This window comes from Tupaia chinensis, unplaced genomic scaffold (genome assembly GCF_000334495.1).
Source record: "Tupaia chinensis unplaced genomic scaffold, TupChi_1.0 Scaffold149780_1, whole genome shotgun sequence".
Classification (NCBI taxonomy): Eukaryota; Metazoa; Chordata; class Mammalia; order Scandentia; family Tupaiidae; genus Tupaia; species Tupaia belangeri.
The window spans coordinates 783,674-794,441 of NW_006209624.1; positions in this window are offsets into that span (position 1 = coordinate 783,674).

A 10,768-nucleotide genomic window follows, 5' to 3' on the forward strand; every position below is an offset into this window, starting at 1 on the left:
TTTTCACTCAACACTTTGACTATGCTTCCCCATTCTTTCCTTGCCTCCATTGTTTCTGCTGAGATATCGGATGTTAGCCTGATGGGGTGACCTTTGTAAGTAACTTGATGTTTCCCTCTTGCCAACTTTAGTATCTTGTCTTTGTCTGTTGTTTTTGCCATTCTGGCTATGATGTGCCTTGGAGAGGACCTTCTTGGTTTGATTCTACTAGGGGTCCTGTGTATTTCTTGGGTCTGGATATTTGAATGCCTTTCTAGGCTTGGAAAGTTTTCTTCCAGGATTTCATGGAATAAACTATCTAGATCCTTATTATTTTCTTCCTCTTCTGTAATACCAATTATCCAGATATTGGGGCACTTGATGGTATCCAATATTCCTCGTATATTATCCACATTTTTCATGGTTGTTTTCTCAATCTTCTTGATGCTTTTTTTCTATGTCAGATGTTTTCTCTTCTACATTAGAGATTTGATCTTCTGCCTGGTCTAACCTACTTTTAATACTTTCAAGGAAAGTATTGATTTCCTGTATCACATTCTTCAATCCTAGAAGTTCCATCTGGTTCTTGTTTAAGGTATTCATTTCTTCTTTCAAGTCATGAAATGACTTCCTCATTTCCTGGAGCTCCTTGTCTCTTTTCTCTTCCATCTCAGTTAGTTTGGTCACTACAAATATTCTGAATTCCTTATTGGACATGTCCATGACGTCCATTGTATTGAATGTGGGTGATGTAGGCTTGATGATTTCCCTTGAGAGAGAGGCCTTTTGTTGGTTACTCATATTTCTTGAGCCTCTGTGATTGTTCCTAGTCATCAGATATCTATATGTTGCTCCCTCACTTATCTAAGGTATCTCTGAGTATTAAGTGTTGTACAGGATTAGAAAATTAATGATTTCTTCTATATGTTGCTCCCTCACTTATCTAAGGTATCTCTGAGTATTAAGTGTTGTACAGGATTAGAAAATTAATGATTTCTCTTATGGTTGACCTACCTGTTGCTCACAGTTATCATTAACTGTTGCCCCTGGTCCTGGATGGCCCAAAGTCCTCACTGATTCTAAGGAGTGGTGAGCCTCCAATTGACCTAATAAGCAACACCTCAAGAGCAAAGAAAAAAAAAAAAAGAAATTGCGAGGAACGCGAGGCACGCATTGCATGCCATGTGCTATTCAAATCACTAAAATTCAGAGAGTCCAAAGGCATGTGGAGAAGGCCCAGAGGATGAGTGACAGGTCAGGCAACCTGGTTTCAGGAACTGCTGGCCAGCTTGATCCGGTTTGAGGCTGGAGTGGGGTGCTGGTTCATCTTAAATCACAGACAACCAACCTGGGGTCCAAGGAGGAGGAAGGGTGGGCATGCTGAAGTGCCAGAGCAGTAGGCCTGCAGCCTCTGGCCGCCTGGTTTCCAGAACTGATGGCCAGCTCAATCCGGTTTGCAGGTGGGGTGGGGTGTGGGTTCATCTAAAAGTAGCAGACAACCAACCTGGGGTCCAAGGAGGAGGAAGGGTGGGGATGTCGAAGTGTCAGAGCGGTAGGCCTGCAGCTTCTGGCCGCTTGGTGTCTGGAACTGATCTAGACAGGTTATTTTGATTTAAAGTGGCATATATCTAACTGTTTTGTTATAATACATTTACTCCATTGGTCCACCTTTCTATTTCTGTGCCAATACCATGCCGTTTTGATTACCACAGCTTTATAGTATATTTCTGGGTCAGGGAGTGAGATGCCACTCACTGCACTCTGCTTGTGCAGAATTGCTTTGGCAATATGAGGTCTTTTGTGATTGCAGACAAATTTTATTATTGTCTTTTCTAGATCCATGAAGAATGTGTCTGGTACTTTGATTGGCATTGTATTAAATATGTGGATTAATTTGGGTAGAATTGCCATTTTGATTATATTAATTCTTCCAATCCCGGAACATGGTATGTCTTTCCAGTTTTGTGTCATTTTCAATTTTTTTTTTTTTTAGCTTCTCATAGTTTTCCTTGTGAAGGTCTTGAACTTCTTCGATTAGATTTATTCCTAGGTATCTTATACTTTTTGTGGCTATTGTAAATGGAACAACTTTTTTCAGTTCTTTCTCAGTTTGCCTGCAGTTAGTGTGTAGAAATTTTATAGATTTCTGTATGTTGATTTTGTATCCTGCAACGTTACTGTATTCATTTATTACTTCCATGTATTTTTTCATTGATATCATTGGGTCTTCTATGTATGCAATCATGTCATTTGCAAATAGAGATAATTTCACCTCTTCTTTTCCTTTTCAAATGCCTTTACTTTTATTCTCTTTTCTGATTGTGTTGATGAGGACTTTCAGTACTATATTGAAAAGGAGTGGAGAAAGTGGGCATCCTTGTCTTGTATCAGTTTTTTAGAGGAAAGGCTTTCAACTTTTCCCCATTCAGGATGCTGTTAGCTATGGGTTTTACATAGATAACTTTTATTGTGTTGAGAAATGACCCTTCTATGTCAGTTTTTCTGAGAGTCTTGATCATGAATGGATGTTGTATCTTATCAAATGTTTTTTCTACATCAATTGATATTATCATTTTTTTTAACTTTCTTTCTCTTAATATGGTGAATTACATTTATGGTTTTATGTATGTTGAATCATTCTTGCATTCCTGGAATAAAGCCTACCTGGTCATGATGTATGACCTTTTTTACATGCTGTTGGATGCAATTTGATAGTATCTTATTGAGAATTTTTGCATCTATATTCACCAGAGATATTGGTCTATAGTTTTCCTTCCTCAGACTTTCCTTGTCTGTTTTAAGGATAAGGATGATGGAGGCTTCATATAATGAATTTGACAGAATTCCGCCCTTTTGGATGTTTAGAAGTAGCATGAGCAGAATGGGGATTAATTCTTCTTTAAAAGTTTTGTAGAAGCAAACCAGACTATGAAAGACAAACTTAGTATGTTCTCACTCTATATATACTGAATGTCTGTGCTATGTAATAGAAACGGAAAGTTTGGAAGTTATATTAGTAGGGAGGGAAACTGAAGATACTAGAGATAATAAGGATAGGAGTGATATGTTGGTGGGTAATATAAAGATAGAGAGAGGAAAATAGGCAAAAATATGATTAATTGACACAAAAATGAAAAGTTATTTGCTTATGATAATGTATATGTTAATATCTGTGGCTTGACTGACATGCACCATATTAGTGCTGGAAAATGTAATGCTGTACACTATAAAGATAAATAGTAATTAAATGTAAATTCAAAAAATAAATTAAAAAATATAGTTTATTATGAATATTTAGACTTTTAGTTGGACAATTTAATCCCAACAGTCAATGTTAGTATTAGTATGTGTGGACTTATCTTTGTTGTTTCATTTCTGCTTTACTTTTCTAATTGCTTTATGTTCCCTTACTTCTAATTATCTCCCTATGGTTTTACTGGGGCAGTATTCCTTTTAGTGCTTTCTGAAGAGCTGGTTTAGTTTTGGTAAATCCTTTCAGCATTTGTTTATCTAGTAATTATTTTATTTCTCCTTTTCATTTGGAGAATAATCTTGTGTGGTACATTACTCATCATTACTCATCACTGAAATTGTTTTTCTTCCAGAGTTTTAAATATGTTTTTCCATTCTTTCCTTGCCTTTATTGTTTGAGTTGAGAGATCTGATGTAAATCTAATGATGCAACCTTTGTAAGGAGTTTGACATTACTCTGTTGCCATTTTTATAATAATGCTGTTGTCTTTGATTTTTACCACTTTGACTATGATATGCATAGCAGAGGATCTAGTTATATCTATTTAGTGTCCTTTTCATTTCTTGGATTTAGATGCCTATATTCCTTTCTAAATTTTGAAAATTTTCAGCTAATATATTATGAAAGAGACTTTCTATGCCTTTACCTGTTCTCTTTATTTTTAATGGTTATTCTACTATTCTTCTTAGTTTTTGGGACTAAATTGGAGGTTTTGTAATTGAGGTCAGAGATTCTTCTGCATCATTTAATCTGCTGTTGATACTTTTGAGGGAGGTTTTAATTTCCTGCATTGTATTCTTTTTTTCTTCTTTTTTTTCGAGAGGTTTTTGCTATAGGGCGTGTGTGCTCACCAGACAGACAGAGAGATAGAAAGTGAGAAATCATTCCCCAGTGGGGATGGCCACGCTGCAATTCCTTCTCCTCTGTTCTCCTCTCGGGATCTTGGGCACGCACACACACGTGCCCGATGTGAGTTTAAGCCACTGGGTCCGGGACTCAAACCGCGGTCGACGATGTGGGAGTCCAACGACATAGCCATTATGCTAACTGCTGGTCCCGCTGCATTGTATTCTTTATCTTAATAAGTTTTGTTTTATTTTTTTTTCTGTATTTCTATCTCTTTAAGTATTTCCTCCTTTAACTCATGGGAAAATTTTCTAATCTCCTGAATTTGATTCTCTCTTTTTTTTTTTTTTGTATATCATTGAGTTTTATTACAATGAACATTTTGAACTCGTTTTCTGACTTTTCTGTGATCACTTGTGTTTTATTCATTGTTGGTGAGGAGTTTTGCTTCTTTGGGGATGAGGGAGACATTTCCTGATTTTATCCTATTTCTTGGGACTCTACTTTGATTTTAGCCATCTGGTAGATATACTCATTTCTTCCTACTTCTTTGGAAAATGTTTCTGTAGCTGTGTGATTGTGTGCTTCTTTATAATGTGAATTAGCTCTGTGCCAGTTTCCATCCTCTATTGTGGGTATGAGTGTGGGATCCTCAGAGGGAATTTGGAGTTCAGGTTTTCAGAGGGAAGTTTCTCTCCTTTTACTGCTAAGAGGATTGTGTGAAGAGAATTCCTACAGTATCTCCTGTCTTCAGGTGTTTGTTTCCTATATGTCCAAACTTCTCTGCTCCCAATATGAGGTTGGAGGTTGAGATGGACGGGTAGAAAGTAAGGTGTTAGAACACTTCCTCCACCATGCATTGTGTGGCATGTGGGATGGAAAAGCCCCTTCTTCCCCACTACAGGCTTGGTAGAGGTCCCTTCTGATGAGCTCAGGGTGGGCAGCCTTTGCTTCCCTGTTACTTTTGGATGGTTGAGGGGAAGAATGGCATCAGCACAGGTCAGGTAGCAGCTCCTACTTTTCATCATATTTTGGTATTTTATAAAGTGTTTTTAGATTTAACGTTTTTTCTTTCCTTCTGTTATGCTACATCATATAAATTTATCCCCAATAGCAAAACAGGTTTGTATTCTTGTAAGAAATGTCCATTGATCAAAATATATCATTCTTTTTATACACACCTGTGTTTGATTTGCAAATATTTTGTTTAAGATTTTTATATTTAGTTTTATAAAAGGGTTTGATTTGTTTTTCTTTTTGAAACATGATTTGTCTTATGATATCATTTTGTACTATTTGTCAAATTTTGGTACCAAGACTTCAAGGTTAAATGACCTGTGAAACATTCCCTCTTTTTTCTCTTTTTTTGATAGAGCATATTCATATACACATGGTAATGAGGGAGAGAGACATAGGTATTCCATAGGGTCTGGTCATGCTACAATCCCCTTCCTCTAATCTACCAGTCCATTGGTTCTGGACCATTTTGTGCATGACTGATGTGTTTCAGGAACTCCTAAATATGTGGTGGAAAAATTACTGGAGCTAAAAGGAAAGACAGGATATATCTATAATTGTTGGGGGTGTCAATAACCCATTATCTCCTTTAGACAGATCTTCTAGGGAAAAAAATAATCTATGAGACATGACAAAAACACTCACAGGAGGGAAATTCATAGCACTTAGTGCACATAAGAAAAGGATGGAAAGATGGCAAATAGATAACTTAACATCATACCTTAGGGACTTGGAAGAAAAAAAACAAAAAAAAAAACATTTGGGGGTGTCAATACCCCATTATCTCCTTTAGACAGATCTTCTAGGGAAAAAAATAATCTATGAGACATGACAAAAACACTCACAGGAGGGAAATTCATAGCACTTAGTGCACATAAGAAAAGGATGGAAAGATGGCAAATAGATAACTTAACATCATACCTTAGGGACTTGGAAGAAAAAAAACAAAAAAAAAAACAAAACTAAAAAAAATCAGGTGTAAAGAACTAATTAAGATTCAAGCAGAAATAAATGAAATAGAAAATAAATAAACTATAAAAAAACGAAAGCAAAAGCTGGTTCTTGGAAAGATTAGCACAATTGACACACCATTTGCTAGACTAATAAAGAAGAAGAAAGAAATCAGATAAATCAAATACATGATGAAACAGGTAGCATTTCAACAGACAGAATAGAAATACAAAACATCATTAGAAGATACTATGAGCCACTATAAACCAACAAACAAGAGACCATTGAGGAGATGGACAAATTTCTGGAAGCATATAATCTACCAATATTGAATCAGGAAGACATAGAAGACCTGATAGACCAATAACAAGCCATGAGATTGAATAAGTAATAAATAACCTCCTGACAAAGAAAAGCCCATTCTGGATGGCTTCACATCTGAATTCTACAAAACTTCTAAAGAAGAGTTAACCCCTATCCTACTCTAATTATTTCTAAAAATCCAAAAGGAAAGAAACATTCCAGATTCGTTTTGTGAATCCTCCATCATCCTCATTCACCACACAGATAAGGACATGAAAAAAAAATAGGAAAACTGTAGACAAATATCTCTGATAAATATCTACACAAAAATTCTCAACATGATACTTGCTGATCATATCCAACAACATATAACAGATTATTCTTCACGACCAGGTAGGCTACATCTGAGGAATGCAGGGATGTTCAACATATGCAAGACTATAAATATATTACACCATATTAACAGAAAGAAGATAAAAACCACATGATCATTTAAATTGATGCAGAGAAAACATTTGATAAAATACAACATCCTTTCATTATTAAGACTCTCAGTAAGACTGCAAAATGACCCTATAGATGGTAATTTTTCAACACAATAAATAGCATATATGGAAAACCTATAACTAACTTACTGAATACGGAAAAGCTAAAATTTTTACACTAAAAACTGTTACTAGACCAGGCTGCCCACTTTCTCCCTTGCTTTTTAATATAGTGCTGGAAGTCTCAATTAGAAAAGTAAACAATATAAAAGGCATTCAAATAGGCAAAGAAGAGTTAAAAATACCTTTGTTTGCAGATGACATGATGGTATACTTAGAAAATCCAAAGTTTTCCATGAAAAAGTTTCTCAAAATAATGAATGCAGAGAAGTGGCAGGATACAAATCAACATGTAAAAATCTGCAGCATTTCTATTTATGAACAAGTTGAATGAAGCAGAGCTGAAGAAAGGAATCTTTTTTACCATACCCACAAAATGTATAAGATACCTAGGAATAATCCTAAATCAGAAAGTCAAAGACCTTTACAAAGAAAACTATGAAAATCTTAAAAAAAAAAAAAAAAAAAAAAAAAAAACCCAAAAACCCACTGAAAATTACATAAAAAGTGGAAGGGCATCCCATGTTCTTGTATTAGAACAATTAACATAATCAAGATGCCAATGCTACCCAAATTAATCTACATATTAATGTAATCCTACTCAAAATACCAGAAATTCTTCACAGATCTAAAAAAGACAATCATAGAGTTTGTCTGGAATCATAAAAGACTTCATAGCAATTCTGCAGAAGAAGAGTGAAGTGAGTGGCATATCATTCCCTGGTCCCAAGATATACTATAAAGCAGTGATCATCCAAACAGCCTGATATTGGCACAAAAACAGGCATGTGGACCAATGGAATAGAATAGAGACCACAGAAATAATCCCCAAAGCTTACAATCAACTGATTTTTGACAAAGGATACCAGTCAATCCATTGGGAAAAGGAAAATCTCTTTAGAAAATGGTGCTGAAAAAACTGGGTATCCACCTGCAGAAAGATAAAAATGAATACCCATCTTTCACCATTAACAAAAATCAACTCAAAATAGATCAAAGATCTGAACCTAAGACCTCAAACCATAAAACTACTGGTGGAAAACACTGGGGAAACTCCAAGAGACATTGGGGTAGGCAAAGACTTCTTAAATAACACTCCCAAAGGAATGTAATAATCCCTAAAATAGAAAAGTGGGAGCATATCAGACTAAGAAATTTCTGCACAGCAAGGGACACAGTAATTAGTGTAAATCAACAGCCCTCACAATGGAGAATATTTTTTATAAAGTATGCCTCAGACAAGGTACTGATAACCAGAATACACAGGGAACTCAAGTGACTTACTAAAAAAAAATGATTAACCCAATTAAAAGATGGGAAAATGAGCTGAACAAAAGTATCTCTCAGGAAGATATATGAACAGCCAAAAAGCATATGAGGAAATGCTCAACATCTCTCACCAAAAGAGAGATGCAGATCAAAATCACAATGAGATACCACCTAACTCCCGTCAGAATGGTTAAGATTAAAAATACAAAAGTGATACGTGTTGATGGGGATGTTGGGAAAGGGGAACTCTCCTACACTGTTGGTGGGAATGTAAACTGGTTCAACCATTGTGGAAAACAATATGAAGGTTTCTCCAAGATCTACAAATAGAACTACTATTTGATCCAACAATTCCACTTCTGGGTATCTACTCAAAGGACCAGAGAATGCTCAGTTGGAAAACAGCTTACACATCAATGTTTATTACAGCATTATTTATTATCGCTAAGGCATACAACCAACCTAAATGTCCGTAAACAGATGAGTAGATGGAAAAAGTGTGGCACATATACTCTGTAGAATGCTATTCACCCATTAAAAACAACACGACCCTGGCATTTGATAGAAAGTAGTCAAATATGGAGGATCTATTGCTTAGTGAAGCTAGCCAGGCTATGAAAAAAGATATTTGGGACCAGCAGATGGCATAATGGCTATGTTGCTGGACTACCATGTAGTTGACTGCGGTTCAAGTCCCAGACCCGGTGGCTTAAACTCAACGCCAGGCACATGTGTGCATATGCCCAAGATCTCAAGAGGAGAATGGAAGAGAAGGAATTATAGTGTGGCCATCCCCCTAAGGGGTGATTTCTTGCTCTCTGTCTCTCTGTCTCTGTCTGTCTTTCTGGTGAGCTCTATAGCAAAAAACGCTTCAAAAAAGAAAAAAAAAGAAAAAGAAAGGAAGAAAGAAAGAAATGAAGGGAGAAAGAAAGAAATTGTATATATCTACTTAATATATAACAACTATCCACACTTTCAGTAGAGATCGAAATATTAGAGTACATAAAAGCAGTGGTAATAATTATGGATGCTGAAGACAGTGTGGAACAGGGCAGGGGAGAAGGAAACAATATAGAGAAGGAATTGCAAGAGGATAAATAGAGAGGCATATCATTAGTGGGACATAGAATTGGTTTGTTATCTGTTGATGATAGCACGTATTGTATTCTCAAATGGACTGGTCTGAGAAATATTTCATGTTAGGTAAATTCTGTTTTTTTCTTTTTTTGGGAGAGGTTTTTGCTATATGGCAAGTGTGCTCGCCAGACAGACAGAGAGAAATCACCCCCCGGGGGGAATGGCCACACCACAATCCCTTCTCCTCCTTTCTCCTCTCGGGATCTTGGGTACACATGCACACGTGCCCGGCATGAGTATAAGCCACCGGGTCCGGGACTCGAATCGTGGTCAACTACATGGGAGTCCAGTGACATAGCCATTACACTAACTGCTGGTCCCGGGTAAATTCTTTATACAAGCCAAATGATATGTAGTGATGAAATGTTAAAAAAAAATGATAGTAATAATAATAATAATAATCTGAAAAAATTGATCAAAAGCTATTTGATGATGATGACGTGGATAGTAATGTCTTTGTCTTGACTGATATGCATGATATTCCTGTTGGAAAAAGAAATGTAACACACTGTAAAGATATATGTAATTCAATGTAATAAAAAATGATTATGATAATAATAAAATTAAATTTAAAAAGTGGATGAATATGGAAGATTTACTGCTGAGTGAATCAAGCCAGGCTATGAAGGAGAGACACTGTATGTCTCCACTTAATATATACCAACTGTCCACACTCTATGGCCAAAACTGAGTGACTAGAAGATACAGAAACATAGAAAATGGTTATACATACTAGATGTAGTGTGGGAAGATGGTGAGAGAAGGTGGAGAGCCTGAGGAAAGACATCATGGGGAAAAATAAAGAGGCAAGACATTTATGGGACAAAGAATTGGATTATTATCTGTTGAAGATTAACTTGTATAGTATTCCCAACTGGACTAATGAGAAATGTATTCATGTTGGAACATTCACTTTACAAGCTAAAGACATATGTAATTAAATATGTAAAAGAAATTGAAATAAAAATGTTTATGGAAAAATTAAAGTGTGAGATAATTATGCTTCAAAAGATTTTGAAATACATACCAATAGATTTTTTTCTTTTTTGGAGAGGTTTTCGCTATAGGGCTCGTGCGCTGGCCAGAAAGACGGAGAGAGACAGAGAAATAGAAAGCAAGAAATCATCTCCCAGGCGGGATGGCCACGCTGCAATCCCTTCTCCTCCGTTCTCCTCATGGGATCTTGGGCATGCACGCACACGTGCCCAGCATGAGTTTAATCCACTGAGTTTGGGACTCGATCCATGGTTGACTATGTCAGAGTCCAGCAACATAATCATTACAGCAGCTGCTGGTCCCCAAGATTTCTTTTTATAATATGCATATTCCATTAAGGTTTTTTTTATTCTTTTTCTTTTTTTTTTTTTTTTTTTTTTTGAGAAGTTTTTGCTATAGGGTGCGTGCGCTC